General features: G+C 48.3%; 1 pseudogene across 1 annotated transcript; it reads left to right on the forward strand.

Moving 5' to 3' along the window:
- Positions 1–6,727: 6,727 nt before the first annotated feature.
- Positions 6,728–25,880, forward strand: LOC144487141 (zinc-binding protein A33-like; annotated as a pseudogene). The gene is made up of 8 exons (XR_013496372.1): positions 6,728–7,157; positions 7,235–7,330; positions 7,424–7,657; positions 8,200–8,222; positions 9,261–9,376; positions 24,335–24,369; positions 24,428–24,941; positions 25,643–25,880. The product of XR_013496372.1 is annotated as a zinc-binding protein A33-like (transcript).
- Positions 25,881–27,193: the final 1,313 nt, after the last annotated feature.

The raw sequence follows: 27,193 nt of genomic DNA on the forward strand, positions 1-27,193 counted from the left end.
TCCAACCATTATTTTGTAAATTGAGTTTGTGTCTTTATATGCCCTGTTTGTGAACAGAACTCCCACCCACCTGATGAAGGAGCAGCACGCTGAAAGCTTGCGGCTTGTGCTACCAAATAAACTTTAACCTGGTGTTGTGAGACTTCTTACTGTGCTTACCCCAATCCAACGCCGGCATCTCCACAATCTTTATATGGACATTTTGGATTGGGAAAATCAACTCCAATCTGCTATACTCCGAGTGTCACTTCTTCTGATGAATATTCAGCTGAAATTCACTCTGCGCAGCGAATTGTTTGACGCTCATGCTCGGATACCTTCTGAGACAAGACAAAGAATGAAATGGAGACGGAAGTTTAGTCAATGCACCGTTCACCCCGGAACATATATCTAAATTATCTCCTTGTATATTTTACTCGTCATTTACTGAGTTCACTGTTAACTCATGTGATTTGAGAATTTTGCGAGTACAAGAATAAAAAATACTGTCAGCAACTTTATACAACCTTGCTGAGACCACACTGGAGGTTTGTGTACAGTTCTGAAGACCTTACCTAAAGGAATAGGTCACTGCCTTAGAGACAGTGCCAGCAAAGTTCTGCAGGTCGATTTCTGTGGAGTGTTCAATGAGGAGGAATGTGTCGATTCTGTCGATATTACACAGAGTTTAGAAGAATCAGACGTGATCTCATTGAAATATAACATTCTTAAAGGGCTGCAAAGGGCTGATGCTGGGAGGATGTTTCCCCTAGTTGTGGAGACTTGAACGAGAAACTTCATTGGCAATGACAGTAATGCTCCTGCAGTAGAAATCCAGAGGCCGAGGTTGATGCTCTCGGGTCCTGAGTTCAAATCCCACAACAGCGGCTGGAGAATTTAAATCAATTCATTAAATAAATCTGGAATAAAGAGCTCGTCTCTGTAATAATGACAATCAAACAACAAGACTGTTCTCCAAGGAAGGAAATCTGCCGTCCTTACCAGGTCTGGCCAGCCTGTGACTCCAAGTCCAGAGAACTGTTGTTTACTCTTCTCTCTGAAATGGCCCAGAAAACCACTCGGTTATATCAAACAGCGGTGGAAAAGTCTAACAAGGTTAAATCAAAAACAACGACCTGGCATTCAGCGAGTCTTCAGGTGTGGCAAAGGCAGATTCTACCCAGACAACTCATCAGAGACCCTCGCACTGATATTTGGGGACTTGCACCAAAAGTGGGAGAGCTTCCCCACTGACTGGTCATTGAGGAATTGTGAATGGTGCTTAACACTGTGTAATTATCAGCGAACATCTTCATTTCTGACCGTATGATGGATGGAAGGTCATTGATGAAGTAACTGAAGATGGTTGAGTTTAGGACAGAAGAAGTTCAATCGCCCGATCGTGTCTTCTCACTTCTTGGGCCGTTTTTAATGGGGAATTCTTTCCTGCAGCACCGGGATTGTGTCAGCAGGTGGCAGCGGTGCGCTTTGTAACAATGAAAGACTTGATTTCACACAGAATCTCAACCCATCCCAGAAACTTATTGCAGCCCCAATGAATTACTCAGAGCAGCTGCACCACCCGTCTCAGTAAATCTCACAGATTCTCCTCTGATAACGGCACTCATAACAGCGGCAAGGTGGCACAGCGGTTAGCACTGCTGCCTCAAAGCGCGAGGGACCTGAGTACAATTCTGGCCTCGTGTCACTGTCAGTGTGGAGTTTGCACATTCTCCCCGTGTCTGCGTGGTTTTCAGGGGGATTAGTAAGGTAAATACGGAGGTTTAAATGACCTCCTTCTGCACCGTCGGGACTCTATGATTCTATTCTATGGTTATATTCCTCATTAATACTGAAAATAAAAATGAAACGGCACATTCACAATGCAGCTTTGTCAGTTTTGACAAAAGGTCATCTGAACTCGAAACGGCAGCTCTTTTCTCTCCTTACAGATGCTACCAGACCTACTGAGATTTTCCAGCACTTTCTCTTTTGGTTTCAGATCCCAGTATCCGCAGTAATTTCCTTTTTTACATTCACAATGAACAGTGCAGATATTCTCTCCGGTAAATAATGCAGCCAATGATACGCTGTTCCGGACGGTGCCGAATTTCGTGTGTTGTTGGAGTTGCACTTTACCAGGCAAATGGAGAATATCACTTCACAATCCTGACTTGTGCCTTTTATCGGATGAGCAGACTTTGGCAGATGAGTTACCGACTGCAGAATTCCCAGCCTCTGATCTTGTTTCACAATATTTATCTGATCCGTCCAACTGTGTTTCAGGTCAATGACACCAGAGGTTGTTGATGGTGCGGGACTCAGCGCCGGCAATAGAAAGAGAAACATAGAAGATAGGAACAGGAGGAGGCCATTCGGCCCTTCGAGCCTGCTCCGCCATTCGTCACGATCATGACTGATCGTCCAACTCAATAGCCTAACCCTGCTTTCTCCCCATAACCTTTGATCCCATTCGCCCCTCGTGCTATATGTAGCCGCTATTTGAATACATTCAATGTTTTAGCATCAACTACTTCCTGTGGTAATGAATTATCACAGGCCGACTACTCGTTGGGTGAAGAAATGTCTCCTCAACTCCATCCTAAATGGTCTACCCTGAACCCTCCGACTGAGACCCCTGGTTCTGGACTCCCCCACCATCGGGAACATCCTTCCTGCATCTACCCTGTCTAGTCCTGTTAGAATTTTATAAGTCTTTATGAGTCCCTCCCCGCCCCCGTCCCCCCTTATTCGTCTGAATTCCAGCGAAAACAATCCTAACCTCGTCAACGTCTCCTCATACATCAGTCCCGCCATCCCCGGAATCATCCTGGTAAACATCTGCTGCACTCCCTCGAGAGCCAGAACATCCTTCCTCAGAAAAGGAGGCCAAAACTGCACACAATATTCTAAGTGTGGCCTCACCAAGGCCCTGTATAATTACAACAACACATCCCTGCTCCTGTATTCGAAACCTCTCGCAATGAAGGTCAACATACCATTTGCCTTCTTTACGGCCTGCTGCACCTGTATGCTTACCTTCAGCGACTGGTGCATAAGGCCACCCAGGTCCCGCTGTACACTCCCCTCTCCCAATTTGCATCATTTAGGTCGTGATCTACCTTCTTGTTTTTGCTTCCAAAGTGAACGTGGCATCGCTGCTAAATATCAAGAGGCGTTGGTTAGATTCTTCCTTGTTGAAGATGCTGCATCTGAGGAGTTGTGAATGGAACATTCGTATTTCTGAGAGTAGCTGAGTGGAACTCTCCGCCTGGTGTCTGGAAGCCATGGCGAGTTTCAGCGCTTTCTCATTCAAATTGCTGAGGTCACATTTCTTTGGGTGAATCCCGCCTCGGTTCTCTTCAGCTCCCTGCTGTGTTACTGTATTTACTCTGCAGTGAGTGAAAGTTATATATCAGACATTAACAGACCCAATCCGTAATAAAACATAAAACACAGGAAGCACTCAACAGATCAGGCAGCATCAATAGAGAGAGCGACAGAATTCACTTTTCAAGTCGACGGCCTTTCATTGGAACTGGAATATTTTACAGAGTAAATAATTTCTCAGCAAGCACAGTGTCGGGGCAAAGGGCGGAGAGTAACAACAGGGGAAGTTCTATGAAATGGTGGAAGACAGGAGAGGTTAAATGTCTAAAGCTGTAACGGTACAAAGTATAAGAAAATGAGGAATGGGACTGGTGAAGAAGCATAAGATGGTTCGAGAGCAGTGTTAATATTTACAGCAGAATGGTAACGGTGGTTAGAATCTGAAGTTTCTGAATTCAATGCTGAGGCTGAAAGGGTGGAAAGGGCAGAATGGCAATATTCCTAATTCCTGTCAGGAACAACTAACACTGCAGTACCAGAGCTGTGCATAAGCAGCTGTTGGAAAGGCAGAAGTGTAGATGTCCTTTTAGAAACAAAGACATCAGTGAACAGTGAACTCAGTAAATGAGGAATAATAATTATATAAGAACAGAGTTTAGATGGAACATATCGAGATCACAGTCGATTTTATTGTGTTCAGTGACTCTATGATCCTCTGGGGACTCTGAATGAGATCCGTGGAGTGTTTAATGTCCAACATTTCATCCAGCAGAACAGATTCCACTGAGATATTCATCAGATGAACAGACAAACCAGGAGTGCAGTAGATTGGAGTTCACTTGCACTTGGTATCAGTCTTGATACCAAGACTGACAGCGATCCTGTTCAGATCCTGAGTTCTCTGATCACTTGTCCTCCACGATTCCTGTTGTTAAATCCCCCTGTTAGCCCAATTTATGTTTAAATAGTTTTAATTTCGGGTTTCTAAGCCAACTAAATATAGCAGCATATATTGAGTTATTGCAGAATTTTAATGCGTAAATCCTTCTCACAGAATGGTGAATATTAATGTGACATTCTCCTGATAATCTTTCTCACTAATAGTCAGGGACCATCTCACCAAACAATGGGATTTACTGAATGTGATTTGTTAATCTAGATTTGATCAGATCCAAGTTTAAGAATATATAACAATCCCAGTCTGATACAACACAGAAGGAGGCTACTCGGTCCATCGAATCTGTGAACCTTCCTCACTTCTTGGGCCGTTTTTAATGGGGACTTCTTTCCTGCAGCACTGTGATTCCGTCAGCAGGTGGCAGCGGTGCGCTTTGTAACAATGAAAGACTTGGGTTCACACACAGTCTCAACCCATCCCAGAAACTTACTGCACCCGCAATGAATTACTCACAAGAACAGGAGCAGCCGTCATGTAGAGAGATTGTCACAAATGACAGAAACTACTCAGATTTTCATTGGATGGAAATGAATGTCAGTAAATTCCACTGGGCTCCGCACATTGTCACCCTGGAAAGTTAGTGTTCCCAATATCTATCCTCAGAGAGAATTCACATTTTCCGACACTTTAATGTATAAAATTGCTGCATAATTTCACTCCTGAATGTCTCCGGTCAGATTTTAACGATAAAAACAGAACTCCCCCCAATGCTGATGATGGGTGAGAGAATTTCCCAAAATCGAGGAGAATTCCATCCGGCTAAATATTGTCGCCAATGACACAAACTTCCCAGATTTTCCATGTGTTGAAATGAATGTCAGTAAATTCCGCTGGGCTGTGTAAGGGGTGTCCATGTCCCCCAGGACAGATTGCCCTTTCTGTGCTCCGCACAGGAGCTGTTTAACACCCAGGCAGTAACAATAAAACCCAATCCTCAACACTGTCAGACATATGAAACATTTTACACCAGAATCACAGACAATATCTCTGCAATAAAACAAGATATTGATTTCCAATCCACATTGATCTCTCTACACCCCCCTGCCGTATTTACACGATATTTTCCCAACTTTACAAAAATGCCTGTTAATGAATCTGATCCATCGCAAAACTTCACAGCCTCTGTTTTTTCTTGCTGGAATAGCGCGAGTGTTGGGGGAAACTCTTCAAATTCAATCCCAATAGGATGTCGTTTCACTCCCCTCCCATTTCCCATTGGTCTGTCCCACAGTCCTGCCCCCACACCCTGTGATGTGTTTCCACTTTATCAGGGACTGGGAGGGCAGCACTGTCTGAGACGAAGGAGCAGCGCTCCGAAAGCTTATGGTATTTGCTACCAAAGAAACCTGTTGGACTTCAACCTGGTGTTGTGAGACTTCTTACTGTGAGACACCAATACACAGACCCCAAAATTCCCGAGACAGAGTTTGAATAATTCTGTATTTTTTTATTTCCGAAAATGAGCTCAATGTTCTCAAAAAGACACAAAACAAACCATGTCCATTCTGTGCGGTTTAAAGTCACCGTGTAATTCAAGCCTCCCTGTGAATGTATCAATTCTCTCTCCCTCAGCCACTCCATGTGACAGCGAGTTCCACATTCTCACCACTCTCTGTGTGAAGAAACTCCACCGAATATTGGAGGAGAGATTCCACTTCAAATGTTCCCTCGTCAGTTAAAAGCAAATTACTGCGGATGCTGGAATCTGACGAAGAGACATCCAGACTCGAAACGTTAGCTCTGTTCTCTCTCCACGGATGCTGTCAGACCTGTTCAGATTTTCCGGCATTTTCTGTTTTTGCTCCGTCATCAGTTGATGTTTCTCTGGGTCCGGTCCCCGGGAGGGATACGTAAATATTTATAAAACCGCAAGTTATTCTTTCTGGAAAATAAACCAAACTTCACAGATCGAACCCTCTAAATATCTTCCCTGTCGCTGTTGTGTAAATTTCTCTTTGACATTTCGAGTACTTGATGTTTGAATGTGAGCGGCTGCAGTGATGAACACAATTCAGTTTCTGGATCCGGATCTCACACCGAGTTTCACCAGAGTGGTTTTAATCGGCAGCGAGATCAGACTGGAGAAAAATTCAATGGAATCTCGATCCCGCCCATTTCAACCTCCTCCCTCCCTCCCTCCCTCCCTCCCTCTCTCTCTCCCTCCACTGTCAACATTCCCGGGAGCCCAGCCCGCCTCCACCTCTTCTCCCCATTCTATCTCTCCATCTCCCTCTTTCTATTGGCAACATTCCCAGGAGCCAAACCCGCCCCCGACAGGGTTCAATTATTCTCCTCCGTTATCCTTCAGACCGCGCCAGTTTTTATCTCCAGTGTGAAAGTGGCGAGGACATGGCCCACTCTGTAATAATAATTCCCTGAGTGTTGCAGTGAACTTTACCGGGAAATAGCTGAACTGAGGATGTGCGGCAGTAACATCGAAACTGAAAGCTGTTTGAGTCAGGAAGTGCTGAGAGTGAACATGGCTTCCAGAAAGCAGCTCCACAGTTTGACCGAGGAGGCAATTTGTCCCATTTGTCTCGATTTCTTCACTAATCCGGTAATACTGGAATGTGACCACAACTTCTGCCGCTCCTGTATCACCCAGTGTTGGGAAAAGAAGGAGATAAACTCCTGCCCGGAATGTAGAGAGGAGTTTCCGGAAAGAAACCTCAGGATAAATCGGGCCTTAGCGAATCTGGCCGAGAAAGCTCGACAAATAAAGCTAAATCCGAAAGAGAAGAAAAGGAAACTTCACTGTGAGAAACATCAGGAAGAACTGAAGCTGTTTTGTGAAACTGACAAGAAATTGATCTGTTACACTTGTGTAGTTTCGCGGGGACACAGAGATCACCGCTTCCTGCCTTTCGATGAGGCCGTGGAAATCTACAAGGTAAAAAGGAAATAATTGAAAATAATAATTTTCCTGCTCTAACACTTTCATTCTGTGATTTTCTCTCCCAATCCCAGGATCAGCTGAAATCTTCCTTAGATTCTCTCACAGAGAAGAAATCGGCGGTTCGAGGAACGGAACTGAAACAGAAACGGAAGATTTCTGAAGTTAGGGTAAGTTCTCCCTCTGCTGATTTTATGGCATTTCAGTTAGTTTTGTTCCGTTTATCACAGGACAGTAATTATGTTTCACATTTCATTGGGCAGGAACAGTCGAGCAGTCTGCAGACCCACATCACATCCGAGTTCGCTAAAATGCACCAGATTCTCACTGAGAAAGAGCAGCGTTTACTCAGAGATCTCAGGGAAGAGGAAGAGAGGATTCTCGAACCAATGGAGAAAAACCTTCGAGAGATTCAGGAGAATTTAAATTCTATTGAGGAGAAACTCTCAAAGTTGCAGAAACAGATGGAGCAAAAAGACGAGCTGATATTTCTGAAGGTGAGGGAACACATTGCGGCTCAGTTCAGGGAAACTTCACACAGTCACTAAATAACTGATGATAACTGTGGAATTAATATAGAATTTACTGAAAAATAGTAACCGAATTGAACAGAATTGTGTGTCCCTTCCTGAACGGTTTTCCTGCTGTCTCTGAACCAACGGCTCCCACACTGTCTGCAGATTCCCGGGAATACCTGTAACCTCCTGAGAATGAGTTTCTGCATCTTCAAACTTGCTTTGTGATTATTTCTGTGTTTCCCAAGTTTAATTTCCTCCTGGAACTCCCATTGTATCCAGTTCCAGTTCCATGTTGTGAGTGTGTGGGTATGTACGGTGTGTGAGAGTCACTGTGTCTGTGAGCGGGACTGATGTTCAATTCCAGTTTATTTGACTCTCCACAATCTTCCTTCCAAAATGCATCACTTTACATTTCCGTGTGAAATCTCATCTGCTCTGAGTCTGCTCATTTCACCAGCCTGTCTAACTGTTCCTGAAATCTGTTACTGTCACCCTCACTGTTCCTGATTCATTTCTTTCAGGAGGAAGCTTGTCGGGAGAGAAGGTAGGACATGTTCTTTCTTGAAATCCACTGTTTGTTAAAATAAACTCAGTGAAGTGTCATTTTCATTTATTTATTGGTTGTTGACACAACATTAAACAGTCTGTCATTGGGGCATGCAAATTCGGTGTATTGTTCACAGACCAGAGTTTAAAAATAACCACTTTATTACAGTGATTTTTCATAACTGCTACAATATTGTAATAAATAACCGGGAAGTGTAATTAATACAATCTGGTTCCCAGGCCGGAAGTGATCACTTGCCCGATGTTGGCTGTTAGTGTCTGTGACCTTCCCACTGACCCTGAGAGAGCCGCATGGTCCATGTTTCCAAGGAGTGGGTCACCCATGTCCCTGCATGGAGCCTGACCAACCCGAGAAAGTCTCACGTTAAACGGGGAATGGATTCTAATTTTACACTAAATACAAACTGGCTCTGTGTCCTTAACAAACACAACAGTAAACACTTGTATTCATATAGCACCTTTATTGGAAATGAATATCCTGAGGAGTTTCACAGGAGCGTTATAAAGTAAATTGACACAGAGCCAAATAAGGAAATATTAATCCGGATGACAGAGGTGGATTTCAGAGAGCGTCTTAAAGGACGAAAGAGAAATAGATAGATAGAGAAAAAGGGAGGGATTCCAGAGCTCAGGACCTCGGCAGCTGAAGGTCCAGCTCCCAATGGGGGATTGACGAAAATCCGAGATGTTCAAGGTGCCGGAAGTAGAGGAGAGCAGGATTCTGGGAGAGTTGTGGGGCCCAGGGATTGCAGAATTGGATATTCAGCTTTGGGATGTTTTCAGCCTTTGTCTTTGTTCTACAAACTTTGTTTATAATACAGCAAGTGGACAGGCTGAATGTTAATCACTTCCTGCAGTGTGTGATGGCTGTTATCAGTTTTTGAACCTTTTTCAGGACATGGCTGTTTCCACTCTCTGCTCCTGAATTTATAAGTTATCTCTTTTTCAATTAAAAAAACAAGATTATCATTTCACTTTGGACATTTTCTTGCATCTTTTTTTTAAACATTTACAGGATTAGTGATGGTGAGCGCGCACTCTCAGTATTTGATGCCGCCCTGTCTATCGGGAAGTTCAAAGACCTTTTTCAGTGCACAGCGTGGAGAGAAATGATGAAACCCATTATTCCCGGTAAAACTCATATTAATTTTCCTGATTATCAATCCAGTTGTGAAGCAACTAAACAGGCTTTAAGATCCCAGATTAAATACTCACATTTCCACTTGTTAATCCCTGGAGTCTCCCGTACTCATATTTATCTTTCTGTAGGTTCCTTCTGGGTAAGTGTCTGAATGTGGAGATGCCGGCGTTGGACTGGGGTGAACACAGTAAGAGTTTTAACAACACCAGGTTAAAGTCCAACAGGTTTATTTGGGAGCAAATACCATTGGCTTTCAGAGCGCTGCTCCTTCGTCAGATGGAGTGGAAATCTGCTCTCCAGATTTCCACTCCATCTTTCCACTCCATCTGATGAAGGAGCAGCGCTCCGAAAGCTAATGGTATTTGCTACCAAAGAAACCTGTTGGACTTTAACCTGGTGTTGTTAAAACTCTTACTAAGTGTCTGAAGCCATCAGCATTGTGTGTCAAAGCAGTGAAGGGATCTGTATAACCAGAGGAATAGAGCACCAATCTCAGGATGTGAAATAGAATTGCTCTAGGATTCTGGACTGGTCTCTCTGTCATTCTGGGAAACATTTTTTTGAAAATCATCGTTTATCAGGAAGACATACAGACATTTGAGAGCAAGTAATGAGTGGTAGATCATCTGTTTGGTGGAATTGGACACATGAATCAAGAGGAGGGACTGCAGAAACTGTGAGTCTGCAGTGGATAAGGGAGGGACTGTGATGATCTTATTGAAATATTCAAGGTTCAGAACAGAAAGGAGGATATAAATATCCACACGTTTAACACAGTCACAGAGTCTGGATCAAAGTAGGTATAGCTTTAAATCTAGAATAGGGAGGGTGACAGGGCAGTTTGGGTTGAGTAAGGTTGAGTTTTGGAGTGATTCCATTGAGTTACTGAACCAGTGAACTCACTCTATGAATTTGATCAGAGGCTCAATCCATTCTGAGGGCTGACCTTCAGAACAATATCACTGTCCTGTTTCCCACTGGTTTGCAGTGTGGGAAAATGTTCTGTGGTTCCTGAAAAGGGGACAGGGGACAAGAAATCCTCATGAAAAACAGCGGGGGCGAGAGAGAGAAAGGATCAGCGAGAAACAGTAAGAAAAATAACTCACATCCTGGTCACAAAGAAATCATCAAAAGCTGCCTTCATTCTCGCAGTGCGATAATTTTGAGGAACAGTCAGTGTTTGAATGTAGAAAATGAGAAAACCAATTTCCAAACAACAAGATCACAGGAACAGCATTGTGATCATGATGGAGTTTTCTGTTTTGATTATGTCGTTTGCAGTATATAGGGCAGGAAACAGAGCAAATAAACACCTTACATCGTTTCCAATGGGGTTTCCAGTGGTCCCTTTAAGACCAGTGATTAGTCCATTCTACAGACTGTTCCTCAAGGTGGGGCATCACCATTCAATCGAAGATCAAGATTGTATGGAGTCTCCTGGTATGCCAAATGCCTCCAGTTTGTACAAACAGTGAGACTTCTCCTTATATTTAGTGTGGGAACGCTGGATACCAATTTTGAAGCTGCTATATTATTGTGGGTGTTTGATCTCTGCCATTCTTGATATTCTGATCAATCGTCTGACCTGCCATTCATCTTTGCGCAGTGATATACATTTTTCAGGAATTTGTTGCTTTCCTGAACTTCTTTCACAGATGGTGGGTTCTCCCATTGGGGATTTTCTTTACATTCAATATTCTTAAATCACCTCTTAAATATCTGCCATAGCTTGTCTATCAGTGTATCCCCAAGCCCGGGGTCCCAGTTCACTGCAACTAGCTCAGCTTTCATGGCCAGATAGTTGCTCCTATTTAAGTTTAAAATACTGATTCCCTTTCAAACTGGAATTCAAATTCAATCATATTGTAGTTACTGCTACCGAGGGCAGATGGATGACCGAGCAGTGCCGACAGCAAACTATATGTCACATCCAGCCTCATGATGAGAATGGTAAAAGACCCCAAGATGCACAATATTTTTAGCAGCTCAGTAGACAGGGTGCTGCACAGATACACCGAATCAAGGCCAGGCAGGTCCGCCTGTTCCAGGATAGAATTCCTGTTTTGTCCTGAGTGTTCACAGTCAGATTGAATGATCTGCAGCAGGTATAGAGGTGATGCTTTATTTATACAGAGCATTGGAAACACCAGAACATGAGCACTGTTTAAAGGAAACACCAATTGATTCCTACTCTCACGTTTTCTGTCCATTTATCTGTTATTATTCCATCAAATTTCTAGTGCACTAAATTGTTCACTCATCTTTTGCGTGGTCTTAATCAAAATCTTTCTGAAAATCTAAATATCCTGCATCCACCATCTTTACCTTCACTATTCTGCTAGTTGCATCTTGCACAGTGGCACAGTGGCAAGCACTGCTGACTCACAGCACCAAGAACCCGGGTTTAATTCCGGCCTTGAGTAACTGTCTGTGTGGAGTTTGTACATTCTCCCCGTGTCTGTGCGGATTTCCTCCCACAGTCTAAAGATGTGCAGGCTAGTAGATTGGCCATGTTAAAAAAAATGCCCTTTAGTGTCCCAGGATGTGTTGGTTAGATGGATTAGCAATGGGAAGTGTTTTGGGTTGCGGAGAGAGGCCTGGGGAAGATATTCTGTCAGAGTCAGTGCTTAAAGGGCCAAATGTCCAACTTCTGCAGTCGATTCCCTTTCATAAGTCCATCTTGACTCTGCCCAAATTTACCATTATTTTCTACCACATTCTTTGTTAAAGATTCTTGCATTTTGTCTCCGACTGATGTCAGGCGATTGAATCTGTCATTGCCCAGATTCTCTCTCCCTCCTCTCTTAAACATTGGGTTACATTTACACCTTCCAATCTGCAGGAACAATTCCAGAGTCTGTAGAATTTTGAAAGATGACCACCAATGCATCTATTTTCTCTTCACTCACCTCTTTCAGCATCTGAAGCCTGAGAGAATTATCTACTTTAAATCCCATTATTTTCTCTACTATTAGTGTTACAAGCAAGATAAGAGTAAGAATTTTGCAGTTCCTCATTAATACCAGTCCATTTATCATCTATTATTTATGGGAGATTTTTGATGGTGATCATTGACATTTGGGTGGATTATTGAGAATGTTTGTGTGTTCTGCCTTGGTCATTTAATTTAACATGAAGTTTGTGGTGTGTGTGACCACAGATTCATGCTTTCCTCATGTTAATTATTTATTTTAGAGTATAAGTTATATAGTATTACTGTTTGACTCTTGAACAGTAAAAATATTCTTCACTTCACCGCTTATTCTAATTCAGGATCGCGGGGAATCAGACTCTATCCCACAAGGCATTGGGCATCAAATACAGTACACCCAGAACAGGACACCAGTCTATCACAGGGCATACACTCACACACAAACGAAGGGGCAATCAACCATGGCCAATCCACCTAACTTGCACATCTTTGGTCTTTGCGTAAAAACTGGAGCACCCAGTGAAATGGGGAGAGCGCACAAACTCCACACTGACGCTCAAGGCCGAATTGGAACCAGGATCCCTGGAGCTGTGAGGCAGCAGTGCTTACTACTGTGCCACCTCTAAAATGATTGTGTTTCTCTCAAATTAGGGAATCTTATGACGTTACCTATCGCAAAGGCCAGTGGCACACTGGAAGATTGGGAAACTTCTAACGATCAACAAAGGGTCACTAAAAAACAGATACAGAGAGCACAGATAAAATTATGAAAGTGCAAAATATAAAAAGGGACAGCAAAAGCCTCTATAAGGATGTAAAGCGGAAGAGAATGTTGGTATCTTGGAAAATGAGGCTGGGAAGTTAATGCTGGGAAACACAGAAATGGCTGAGATCCTAAATCAATGTTTTACCTCAGTTTTCACGATGGGGGACAGGAGCACATCCCAATAGCAACAGCAAATGCAGAGGTCATAGAAAGGGAGCAACTTGGAACTATCCTCATCACCAAGGAAAAGGAACATAGGAACATAGGAATACGAGTAGGCCATTCATCCCCTCAAACTCGCTCCGCCATTCAATAAGATCATGGCTGATCTGTGGCCGACCTCCATGTACCTGCCCTAAGCCCATATACCTTGATACCCCTGCTCAATAAATGTATCTCAGACTTCAAGTAGGATGGCACGGTAGCACAGTAGTTAGCATCGCTGCCTCACAGCCGCAGGGACCCAGGTTCAATTATGGCCTCGGGTCACTGTCTGTGAGGAATTTGCACATTCTCCCTGTGTCTATGTGGGTTTCCTCCGGGAGTTGTGGTTTCCTCCCACACTCCAAAGATGTGTGGGCGAGGTGGATTGGCCATGTTAAATTGTCTCTCAGTGTCAGGGAGATTAGCAGGGTAGATACGTAGGGTTACAGGGATAGTTGTTGGTGCAGACTTGATGGGCCAAATGGCCTCCTTCTGCACTGCAGGGATTAAACTTAACAATTGAACCAGCATCCACCACTGTTTGAGGAAGAGGGTTCCAAACCTCCACCACTCTCTACAGGTGGAATTGTTTCCTCACATCTCTCCTGAACAACTTGGTCCTAATTTTTAGATTATGGCTCCTGGTTCCAGAGCTTTCAACTACCATTTTCGTCGGAAAAATACAAAGGGCAAATTATTAGTGACCTCATGCATGAATTGCAAAAAAAAACTAGGATGCAGGTATAGCAGGTAATAAGGAAAGCAAATGGAATATTCATATTGATTGTTAAAGGGATAAAACATAAAAGTAGTGAAGTGTTGCTGCTGTTGTGCAAAGCATTTGTGAGACCGCACTGAGAATATTGTGTACAGTTTTCATCCCCTTCCTTGAGGAGGGATGTAGTTGCATTGGAGGTGGTTCAGAGAAGGTTCACTAGCTGGAGATGAAGGGTTTGTCTTGTGAAGAGAGGTTTGCCAGTTTAAGCCTATACTCTCTGGAGCTGAGAAAATGTGAGGAGATCTAATTGAGGTGTACAGGATGCTAAGGGGCATTGACAAAGCAGACTTAGAGCAGATGTTTCCTTTTGTGGGGCAATTTAAAACAAAAAGTGATCATTTTAAGATATGGGGTGGCAGATTTAAAACACAGAAGAGGAGAAAATACAGAGGCGATTCTCCCATTGCAACAGACATGTTTTTTGGAGGGTCGGGTCGTGAGATGCACGTGGCGGCCATTTCGCGGGTCCCCCAACCTCCCAACCGGAGACCAGGACCGCGCTGAAAACCGGCGTGCCGCTGATTTGCATCATTACCGTACTTTAGCGTGACATTATCAGGATCGACACGACAATCTCCGCCCACGTTAATGCCTCCCACCTCTTTGGTATGATGTCACTTTGACACGAATCAGAGTAGATATATAAAAGTCTCAACCTGATGCAGCAGCCTTGAACTGGTGTGAGGAGGGAAATGCTGTAAGCAGAGTGGGGGGATGTTGTAGGCAGGCCCTGGAGATGCTTGGTGGGCTTCCTCCTGCTGTCTTCAGGTGCTGGCCTGTGGACCAGTGACATCTGGGTTGCGGGGGGCAGGGGGCTTCTACTTTCTCAGAACTCTGTGGGCGAGGATCCCTGAAGGAGTCCTGCTCAGCCTTCCCTTCCAGGGCAGGGCTGTAGCTCAGTGGGTGCGGGTCCCTGAAGGAATTCTGATCAGCCTTCCCCTCCAGGGCACTGTGCAGTGGCATTGTCTTGCCGCGGGGTGTGGTCAGGGACTACACTGAGTGCTGGGGTTCCGGGTTGGGACAGGAGTGCACCTTGTGCTGACTGAGGTCTAACCAGATGAAGCAGTTGCTGCTCCAGGCCGAGGTGCCGAGGTTCAGACATGGACTGCATGGAATCTGCTGTCACTGGGCACCCATCAGCTAATGACTTGCAGTCTGTCCCTTCCCTGTGACACGGACCAGCAACACACGCCTGTAACGGATGCTGCAGTTGCACACATGGCAATGGCACAAGGGTGCGCAGTGCCCACGGCTGCACAGCGACCTGCTTAATCTGTGCCAGCAATTGTCATGATGGGAATCTCACACAACCAAATTGGGTCACGCATGGCACCATGGATTGTGTGGTGTTGCCAGCACCCACAAGTTAGTGAACTGCCCCAAGTGAGGGATTGGGGTGTTGCTGGGCCTATGGAGCCAATGACATTAATCCGTCATTTTATGCTCTTTCCAAACCCCAGTGTGCAGATGGATCTCAGACTGATTGATTTGCAGCTGGCCATTAGGTGGCGGCGGAGGAGGAGGAGGCGGCTCAGGAGGTGGCCGGTGTGGAGACCACCGCAAGAGCAGCCACTACCAGTCCCATCGGAAGGAGGGCAGGGGGCTGCCACTGAGGGTTGGGAGGTGGGTGAGCAGGCTCCCAAAAGGGCGAACAGAAGGCGGAGGGTGCCGAGGACAAGGAGGTAGAGGCCCTGCAATTCATTCGAGGCCCTTTCGGAGGAGATGTGCTGTTGCCCGCTGCGGCACATTTGTGAGGTGCTTCCACACCTGGCACCTCAGGGAAGGGGCGTCCACCCACTGCCTGTGGACGTGAAGGTAACAGATGCCTTGAATTTTTCACTTCTGGCTCATTTCAGGCACCCAGTGGTGGCCTCGTTGGGATCTCCCAGGCCTCCGTACACAGATGTGTGCAACAGGTCACTGATGCCCTGTTTGCCCGGGCAGGGCAGTACATAAACTTCAATGTGGGCTGTGCACAGCAGGAGGCCCGGGTTCGAGGCTTTGCTGTCATTACTGGGATTCCCAATGTCCAGGGAGCAGTGGACGGGACACACATCCCCTTGCAGGCCCCACATGCAAGGCTGCAGCAATTTGTGAACAGGAAAGCGTTCCACTCCCTCAATCATATGTGACCATCTAATGAGGACCATGCAGGTCGATGCACGCCATCCAGGGAGTGTCCATGACAGATTTGTCCTCAGGCAGTTGGACATCCCTGGCCTCTTTGAAGACCAACCCAGGTTACCGGGATGGCTATTGGGCAACAAAGGTTCCCCGCTAAGGTCATGGCTGATGATGCCTGTGCGGAGGCCCGAGACCGAGGCGGAGACCCGCTACAGTGAGGCCCATGCAGCACCCGGTCCATCGTAGAGCGGTGCATCATCCTGCTGAAAATGTGGTGCCGCTGCTTGGACCGTTATGGGGGGGCCTCCAGTCTGACCCTGTGTGTGCCTCACACATTATAATTGTCTGCTGCCTGCTGCACAACATCGCCCAGCAGCAGGGAGACCAGCTGGAGCAGGAGGAGGAAGAGGAGGAGGAGGAGCGGCGAGGGGGGTGAGGTGGACGTCCCACCATATCAGGAGCCGGAGGAAAGAGGGCGGGCGGCGATGGCAGGTGTCCGGCAGGGAAGGGCAGCGAGAGACGCCTTGATTACAGCCCGCTTCACCGAGCTGGTGCTGTGCAGTGAGGGGGCTGCAACCACCACACATCCACCACACCCCAGGAGCAAGTGCAGCCGCTGTTTCCCCTCCAAATCGACCTGGTCCCTCAAACCACAACATCACCCTTCCCCAGACTCTTTCATCCCACCACCCTATCCCCCAGAAACATCCAAACCTGTTAATGTGCCTGGGCTGGCAATGGTTGCAAGTCTTGGTTGAAGGCTGGAGGATGATGATGACTCGCTGTTGTGCACACTGGGATGCTCTCTCTGGTGCTACTCAAGTCTGATTCCTAACCTGTACTCCGAATGCACGCTGCCACCCTGGCCCATGTAGCTGTAAGGGTTGGGGACACATGTTTGTTGGGCAATTGGTGTTGGGGAGGGTGGGGGGGGGTGGGGGGGGGGGGCTGCTCTGCTGCTCTCTGGACATTGGCAATCCCAGCAATGGCAGTGAAGCCTAGAGCCCGGACCTCCTGCTCTGCAAGGCCCATATCGAAGTTTATGTACTGCCCTGTCCGGACAAACAGGGCATCAGTGACCTGCCGCACACATCTGTGCACGGAGGCCTGGGAGATCCCAACGAGGCCACCACTGGGTGCCTGAAATGAGCCAGTAGTGAAAAATTCAAGACATCCGTCATCTTCACATCCACAGGGAGCGGGTGGCCGCCCCTTCCCTGAGGTACCAGGTGTGCAAGCACCTTGCACCAAGAGTCTGGTGGATGTTGGGGAAGGTACGGCAGGCACTCTCTAACATGTGGCTGAGTCTCCAAGGCGCAACAGACAGCACCTCCATGCAAAGGAATGGGGACCACTCAGCACTTTGGGGCGGAGGGGCGGGGGGGGGCGGAAGTAGAGACACATTACTCACAGCTGTGAGGTGCAAATAAAAGTTTATTGTGCTTTTAACGCTCGTGACGAATAAACCCTGATTACTGGTGACCTTCACCTGGGCTCTCTTAGTGAACTACAGCTTTCTAACTTTGTGCGGTCTCCTGCTTCTTCTTGGTGCGACTCCAGGATGCACATTGGAGGTGGTGTCCAGCTTGATGCACGTCCTGTTCCCTGTGATGCCCTTCGCAGATGTCCTCTGGGTGGCTGGGACCTGGAGGGCCCCAGCTGACTAGCAGATGACACTGTTTCAGTGTCACCCTGTTCCTCTAGCTGGCCCTGAGATGCCCCGGTGTGAGGAAGAGGGGAAATCAGATGGTCTTGGGACATCCGGGATCTCCTGGGTGGAAGGCCCCAGCATGGCTCGAGCCTTCCTCCTCCCTTGAGGTGCCCAGAGGCCCCAGGGACATTCCATGGGATGCCAGGGTAGCTGGACTGAGCTCCAGGAACTCCGGCGTCACCTGGCTCTGCCAGTCCTGGAGGCTCAGATGCGTCTGCTCCATGATCTGTGATCCCTCAGCCCTGGCCTTCTCAGACTGGGTCAAGCTCTGGAGCCCCTCCACTGCAATATTCTGTGAGCAAGCCAGGCTCTGGAGCCCACAGCAGTAGCCCTCTGTGACTGGGCCAGGTTGTCGAGGCTCACGGGCATGGCCTGCTGTGTCTCCAGAATGCCAGCGAGAGTCCCAGCCATGGGCAGCAGTTTCAGCCACATGCCCCTGACACTCATGGCTAAGGAAAGCTGTGCCTCCTGGATGCCGTCAACACCCTTGCTCGTGGCCTGCTGTGTCTCCAGGATAGGCTGGACCCTGTCACCCATGAGGACAGACCCCTGGGCCAGACTTTCCACTGTGGTTGCAACACTTGCAGTGTTGGCCTGGTTCACACGCTGTGTCAGCACCACCTCCTGCAACAGCACTCTGTTGGACTCCCCTAAACAGCTTTGCAGTTGCAGCATGTGAGCTGACAGCCCTTCCACAACCCTCCGTGTTTCCTGATGCATTTCCAACAGCCTTGGCCCCAAGGCTCGGTATCTGGCTTGGAGACAGCTGAATCCTCGCCTTCGGCAGACCTCCGTGTGCCTGAGCCCTCGGATGTGCATCAGTATCTGTGATGTGCTCACCAGATAGTGACCCAGAAGCCTCAACACTAAAGATACCCACTGTGGTGATAGTCTCTGTGTTGGTGGGTTGTGTGGTAGATGCCGGTGCAGTTTCAGTGGTGCTGTCCTCAGAGGATTCTTCAAAGCCTCCCTCCGAGGTGTTGTCCAGGGGGGTCGTGGGCAGTTTGCTCCAGAACAGCAGGGAGGTCACCAACACCCAAAGGGCCGGGTTCCTCTGGGTCCAAGACTGCAATAAAGAACACACATTAGGGGAAGGGAGGTAAAACATTCTATGCAGCATCACACCTACTTCAAGGAGAACCTACGTTGAGGGCGACACTTATGCTCACTTGCAAACTGGATGCCGACCTGGCTGTCCGTCACCATTCTGGATGAACCATCTCCCCCTGCCAGTTCCATGGCACGCTCTTCAACGCTGGTCAGATGCTGCAGGTCACCACCAGTCTGTGCCCTCACATGGCAGTTATGTATGCTTTTCTCCTGTAGGAGCATAAGGTGTCTAGCAAACATTAATATATTGAAATGCATGGTGTGTAATGCGTGACTGTGTCTCGGGAGTTGTGCTGGCAGTTGCGGGGAAAAGGGTCACCACTGAAGGGTGCTCGTTGAGGGATGGGGGGAAGGGGTTAGATTCTGTTCCTGGGGGAAGGGTGCCTTGTTGAATGCCCTTCAGGTGTCTAAGCAGGGTTTGAGATCTGTGCCAAGCATGTGCGGGGTTCCAAGTGGGAAGCTCACTCACCCTTGCTGCTCAAAGAAGGTCGTACAGTTTTTTCTGACCCTGCCGGCCAGAGCACGGTGTCAGGCTCCTGGCATTCACCACTTCTGCCACCTCCTCCCACAATGCTGTGGCGGCTGCACCCCTTGGGCGAGGCCCCTGGCTGGGGAAGAGCTGCTAACGCCTCTCCTCCATGGCATCAAGCAGGCGCTCTTGGTCGGCCTCAGCGAATCTTGGGGCTGCTTTCCTCGAATGTATCTTTGTGGTGTGACTGGCTGTGTGTCCATTCCTGCAGCTTATATACAGCTCTCGGAGGGGGGGTGCAGGTGCAGTGGCTTTGGCCAGTCAAGGGCCAGTGGGTAACAAATCCTTGAGAGAAATTTTGAAGGCTGCTTTCAATTGAATGTCATGCATCCCTCGGGGTGCTGATTGGCTGCCATTGTGGGGGCGGATGGGGTCGGGGGGGTGGGGTGGGGGGTGCAATACTCAGGGCTCCTAATCGATAAGCTGCTGTGTTCAGGGCAGGTGCAATATTCAGGACTCCTATTCAAGAGAGGGAATGCTCGCAAGCTGGGTTTGTGCATGGCAGCAAAACACAAGTTCTCTGCAGGGCAGCAGTGAGGTCAGTATGTTCAAGGGATGGAGGGATGGGGTATGCGCATCATCCAGATCCGTGGGGCATGGGGTGAGGAGGCAGCAATGTCTGTACGGGGAGAGGGGCGGCAATGTCTGTCCAGAGGGGGCAGCAATGTCTGGATGGGGGGCAGCGATGTTTGTATGGGGGGGCTCAGCGATGTCTGAATGGGGGGGGGGGGTCAGCGATGTCTGAATGGGGGTGGGGGGGGGCAGCAATGTCTGGATGGGGGGGCAGCGATGTCTGTCGCGAGGGAGGGGGGTGCCAGCGATGAGGCCAGTGATGTCTCTATGGTGGTTGTGGGGCCAGTGATGTCGGTGGGGGGGTGAGCAGGTGGCTGTGGGGGCCAACAATGATGCCAAAAATGTCTGTGGGAGGGTTTTGGGGTCCAGCGATGTCTGCGGGGGTGGTTGTGGAGGCCAACAATGAGGCCAGCAATGTCTGTGGGGGGGTTGTGGGGTTCAGCAATGTTTGTGGGGGGGCTGTTTGGGCAAGCAATGTCTGTGGGGGTTGGAGGGCAGTGATCTGAGTGCTGGAAGGACTTTTCAGTGATCTTCCAGAGATGTGCGCATGCACGGGTTCCCGCTCATCCTGCCGATTTCAGACTCTTTGGTGTGAATATGCCTCGCCCCCCAGCATTTAATGATACTCATGGTTGTGATCTCGGCAATGCACTGAGTGTGGGAGATTCGGGTCTGAAGTTGCACTGAACAAACAGTCGTGGTTTAAACCAGTTTTCTCGCCAATTCAGCATTCTTGGGAGAATCGGCCCCAACTTCTCTGAAAAGAGTCAGGAGTCTGTGGACTTCCCCACCCCAGAACGTGGTGAATATCCAGACTTTGGGTGAATTTGAGGAAGAGCTGGACAGATTTTTAATTAGTTTGGGGTTGAAGGGTTGTATTGAAGGGACAGGAAAGTGGAGTTGAGGCTGAGACGAGATTAGCCATGATTGCATTAAATGGCGGAGCAGCTCGAGAGGCTAAATTGCCGACTCCTGCTCCGAGTTCTTATGATTTATACTCTTAGTAAATAACTGGGATTTCAAATTTGCTCCAAGAACTAAAACATGATTGTTCCTATTCTAAACATTACCAAATATAAAGGTCTCATCCAAGATCGTAACAAATTTGGGGTCTGATCTGGTCTGGTATTGTACCAAAAGAAACTGCAGAACTCTCGGGTACAGGGGGAGCTGGATGTCCCGGTGCATAAATCATAAAAAGTTAGTCTCCAGGTCCAGCAAGTAATTAGGAATATAAATAGGATGTTGGTATTTATTGCAAGGATACTCAGGTATAAAAATATGCAATTGTTCCTGCAGGGGTACTGGACCTCAGTGAGACCATATCTGGAGTAATGTTTACTATTTTTATCCCCTTATAAGATCATGAGACCATAAGACATGGGAACATATGGAGGCCAGTTGGCCCATCAAGTCTGCTCTGCCATTTAATGTTCCCATAACTGATCGAACAGAGGTGTTTTCTCCTCACCTCTGTCTTAAGTGGGTGACCCCTTACTCTGAGATGATGCCCTCTTATCCTAGACTCTGCCACAAGGGGAAACAACACCTTCGCGTCTATCCTGTCAAGCCTGCTGAGAATTATGTAGGTCTGAATAAAGTCCCCTCTCAATCTTCTAAACTCCAATGAGTACAGGTCCAACTCACTTACCCTCTCCTCATAAGAAAATCTCTCCATACCTGCAATCAATCTAGTGAACCTTCTCTGGACTGCCTCCAATCCCAGTATATCTTTCCTTCGATAAGAGGACCAGAATTGCTCACAGTATTCCGGCTGTGGTCTAACTAGTGCCTTGTACAGATCTCCCTATTTTTCTACTCCATTCCATTTTAAGTAAAGACGAATATTCCACTTGTCTTTCCTAATACCTGCTGAACCTGCATGCTCGCTTTTTGTAATCAATGCACGAGGACCCAGAAATCCCTCTGAGCTGCAGCTTTCTGCAGTCCTTCTCCATTTAAATAATATTCAGCTTCTTTATTCTTCCTATCAATGTGCATAACTTCACATTTTCTTACATGATGTTTCATCTGCCAAGTGTTTGCCCACAAACCAAACCTGTCTGTTTGTAAACTCTTTGGGGGTGACATTACCATTGCGCCCCACCGGCTGATGGGCGGAGGGAGCTGGTAAGATCACGAGAGCTGAGAAGTCAGGTTCGCTCCCGATTTCTCACCTCACGCGATCTTACAGCACCGGGTATCAGGCTCGATAAATCTTGCACCTGGAACAGATGCAAGGATAAATGTATTATTTAAATTTATTATAATACTAATTTAAATGGAATAAGCGAGCCTGGGATAGAATTGTCTGGGATCACTTGCCTGTGCGGCCACGCTCCGGCGTGGATCACGTATTGTCCCCCATCAATCTCTCCTTCTTACCTCGGTATTTTCCACAATCTCTCTCTCTGCTTCACCACAATCATTCCCTCTCCCTGTCATTCACTCATCTTTCCCTCCCACTCTCTATCCCCATTCTCCACCCACTCTCCATTTCAGCCCCTTCCCACTCGCTCTTTCATGTTCACATACATTCTGCTCCTCCTCAAAGAACAGTAAGATCAATAGGTTACATTGGAAGAGCCATTTGAAGAGTGGGAGGGGGTTTTGGAAAGGAGAGAGACAGCTGGAGAGGTTAAAGAACTCTGCTTGCCCCCAGCCCAGCAACGCATACTACCCACATTCCACCCCCCGCCACCTCACAGCCCCCCAGCAACACACACTCATCATGCCCGCCTCAGGCCCCCAACAACACACACTCCCCATATCCCTCCACAGACCCCCAGCAACACATACTCCCCACATTCCCCAACCCACAGACACCCAGCAACACACACCCTCCACATTCTTGCACCCCTACAGAGCTCAGCAACGCATAATACCCACATTCTCCCCCCCAGAGCCCAGCAACGCACAATCCCCACATTCTGCCCCCTCCCCACAGTCCCCCAGCAACATAAACTCCACATTCCCCAACCCACAGACCGCCAGCAACACACACTCCCCATACCCTCCCAGTCACCCTGCAATGCACACTCGCCACATTACCCCCCAACAGTTCCGCGGCAACACACTGCCCACCCCTCGCCCCCACGGACCACCAGCAACACAGCTGCCCTCATTCTCCCCCTGACCCCATTCACATACACAAATCCAGAATCCACGCAGTCGTGGCCCCAAACCGCTGCTTTACACGTCCTGAGGCAGCAGCACTGCCACTTCAGATAGTTTCCAGCCCATCCCCCACCAGCAATGGTCCTTGTTGCTCTCAGCTCTAGGCCCCAGAATCAGCGGTAAGACCTGAGATCAACGCTCAGGCCTGGGTCCATGTTGAGAGCCCAAAGTCGAACCCTGTGAACAACAACAGCCCCCCCCCCCCGACAAAAAACGCAAAATGGTCAAAATGAAACAATGCCCCCTCAGCAACACAGAGCTATTTGAAAGCAGAAACCTACCTCCTCGCTCACCCTCTCTGAATGCGACTGTGAAACTTGAGGTGTTTTCCTCACTGATTCCAGCTGCAGCGAACGAGGTGGTTGAGGAGGTGAGCTGGGACGATTGGGAGTGAAGCTCGCTAATTACATTGCGATGAATGCAAAATATGCAAATTTATGTTTCACTCATTTTGGGCAGAGTCCCGATCGTGCCAATTTTTAAAATGGTAAAACGAGAATGGGTGCGAAAATGGGCACCATTCCAGCCAGTTGCATCATGCCCGATTTAATGACTTTTTTCCACCACAAAATGGACGCAACGAGATTGTTAAATTCTGCCCATACACTCCACCTTGTTCTCTCACAGCCTGCCACAATATCTGCCACCCCATTGCTCTCCATACACTGCATCTCAAACCTTCATGTTCTCACTTGCCGTCTCCCTCATGCTGCTCTCACTCTCCCTCTTTATGCTCCTGCTCCCTCTGCTCCATCTCGCTGCTGCCCTGTTTTCTCTGTTCCCACTTCACCCTCCACATCCCTTCTCTTTCTACCTCTATCTCACTTTCACTCCCCACCTTCCTCACCTGGCCCTCTGCTCTCCACTTCTCTTCCTTCCCCCTTCTCTCCATGTTCCCATCCCATTCTGCTCCCACTGTCCCCTACCCCTCATTCTCCCCTCCCCCTCACAAACCTCTCTCCTCTCTTCCTCACTCCTCACACTCTCTCCCCTCCCCACCCCCTCTCTCTAAATCACTGACTGTGTTATTGTAACTTTCCCCAGCTCCAGCCTCTCTGACTCTGGATCCGAAGTAAGAAGTTTAACAACACCAGGTTAAAGTCCAACAGGTTTATTTGGTAGCAAAAGCCACACAAGCCGAACACAGCGAATCCCTGGCTCATCCTGTCTGAGGACCGGACCAGTGTGAGACTCGGAGACAAACGGCAGCCGCTCCCTGACACCCCGGAGAGGTTTGATCACTGGCCCTTTGTCCTGGGATCAGAGGGATTCACATCAGGGAGACATTACTGGGAGGTGGAGGTGGGGGAGACAGAGTGGGGTCTGGGAGTGGCCCGAGAGTCTGTGAACAGGAAATGGGGAATCTCCCTGAGACCTGAGTCCGGATTCTGGATTGTGAGGCTGTTTCCCGGAAGTGGTTATTTTGCCCTCACCTCCCCCTCACTGACCCCCCTCACCCCGAGTGTGAATCCCCGGAAGATCGGGGTTTTCCTGGACTATGAGGGTGGACAGGTGTCATTTTACAATGCGGACAACATGTCCCATCTCCACACTTTCACCCACACTTTCACTGAGAGAATCCTTCCCATCTTCAGACCGGGATCGAATATCGGGAAAAACTCGGCGCCGCTGACAATCTGCGGGGTTAAAGGTCACTGGGGAATGGTACATTGGGGAAACTCTGCAGACGCTGCGACAACGGATGAATGAACACCGCTCGACAATCACCAGGCAAGACTGTTCTCTTCCTGTTGGGGAGCACTTCAGCGGTCACGGGCATTCGGCCTCTGATATTCGGGTAAGCGTTCTCCAAGGCGGCCTTCGCGACACACGACAGCGCAGAGTCGCTGAGCAGAAACTGATAGCCAGGTTCCGCACACACAAGGACGGCCTCAACCGGGATATTGGGTTTTTGTCACACTATTTCACATAAATATTTCTGCTTTTTTCCTCCTGAGTCTTTATCATGCGATCCTAGAATCAGAATTTATGTCACACTATTTGTAACTCCCACAGTTGCGTGGACCTGCAGAGTTTCACTGGCTGTCTTGTCTGGAGACAATACACATCTTTTTAGCCTGTCTTGATGCTCTCTCCACTCCCATTGTTTTGTTTCTTAAAGACTGGATTAGTTGTAAGTATTCGCATTCCAACCATTATTCATGTAAATTGAGTCTGTGTCTTATAAGTTCTGTTTGTGAACAGAATTCCCACTCACCTGAAGAAGGGGCTCAGAGCCTCGAAAGCTTGTGTGGCTTTTGCTACCAAATAAACCTGTTGGACTTTAACCTGGTGTTGTTAAACTTCTTACTGTGTTTACCCCAGTCCAACGCCGGCATCTCCACATTAAAGGTCACTAACAGATCCATCCCATAATTTCACACCGTCTCCCTGCCTCCTGCCAGCTGTAAACTGATGGAACCTGTTCATATTGTGGTTATTATATAGAATTATAATTTACATTGGGGGCTCCATGGTTACATTTGTAAAATGATTCTTCAAACAAAACAATCTGAGAATCACTGGAATAGAAACAGTTTTTCTCAAAGATTCCACAGCTCATCATTAAATCCAAGAAGCAGAAACTCTACATGTTGTTTGTGTCGTCACTGAGTGAGGGGCGGGATTCCGGGGAATGGAGAAGCCGATTGGCCGGAGCTCCTGTCACACCGAGTGAGGAAGGCGGGATCTCGGGGAATGGAGAAGCCGATTGGCCGGTGCTCCTGTCACTCTGAGTGAGGGCGGCGGTATTACAGATCCCTCGATGGTCATTGGTTAGACCCCCCGTCACTCAGCGTGGAAAAGCGGTTTCTGGGGAATCTGAAAGCCGATTGGTCAAAGCGCCTGTCAATCAGGGTGAAGGGGCGGCCCTCCTGCGGATTGGGGAAGCGGATTGGCCAAAGCCTATTGGCCAAAGCGGCTTTCATTCTGATGAAGAGGCGGGTTTCCTGAAACTCGAAAACGGATTGGCCAGAACTGCTGTCACTCTGAGTGAGGGAGGCGGGATTCCGTGGAATGGGGAAGCCGACTGGTCAGAGCTCCTGTCACTCAGAGTAAGGGAGGCGGGTTTGAGAGGAACGGAGAAGCCGATTGGTCGGTGTGGTGTCATTTACATTGAGGGAGGTGGTTGCGGGGAATGTGAAAGCTCATTGGCGGTTCCGCCTGTCAATCAGAGAAGAAGAGGGTTTTCTCGGCATCCGGAAAGCGACTGGTCAAAGCTCCTGTCACTGAGATTGAGGGAGGCGGAGATCATGAAACCTGGAAGACGATTGGTTGGTCCTCCTGTCACTCTGGGTAAGGGCTACCGGTTTCCGGTGCGTCCGAAGGCGGATTGGTCAAACCGTCTTTCCGTCACAATGCAGGAGGCGGGTTTCTGGAAAATGTGGAAGCGGATTGGTCGGAATCCCTGTCAATCAGGTGTGTTTCCGGGTCGGAGCCTCAGGTCTTGGGCAGTTGTGTCGGGAGTTGGAGCCGGTGGGAGCGAGTGATGGCGGCAGCCGCCTGATTTCATCCTCGGGGTGGAGATATTATTGAGAAGTTTTGATTCTTGTTGTTATCATTCACTCGCTGGAAGCGTCATGGCGACGGATTTAGTGAGTGAGCTGGAGAGTCGCTTCTTCCCCGGAAACCTGCTGAGCAACGAGGACTGGGGTAAGGAGAAGAGAGGAGGGGGAGGGAAGAGGGAGCAGAGGAGGGGGTGAGGAGAGGACTTCAGTCCCACGCTCCTGATCTACGGACACCTGGTGCGGAGAGGGGAGGGTCGGGATGGCGACTTCCTCGTAAACCTTCCCCCTTCCGGAGGAGCTCAGGCCTTTCACCTGGAGCAGGACCAACCTCCTCTACTTGGGGGCCCATCTCTGCCCAGCCGAGGAATCCTGGCCGGCGAACTGGCGGGAGCTGGAG

This window comes from Mustelus asterias, unplaced genomic scaffold (assembly GCF_964213995.1).
Source record: "Mustelus asterias unplaced genomic scaffold, sMusAst1.hap1.1 HAP1_SCAFFOLD_615, whole genome shotgun sequence".
Taxonomy (NCBI): Eukaryota; Metazoa; Chordata; class Chondrichthyes; order Carcharhiniformes; family Triakidae; genus Mustelus; species Mustelus asterias.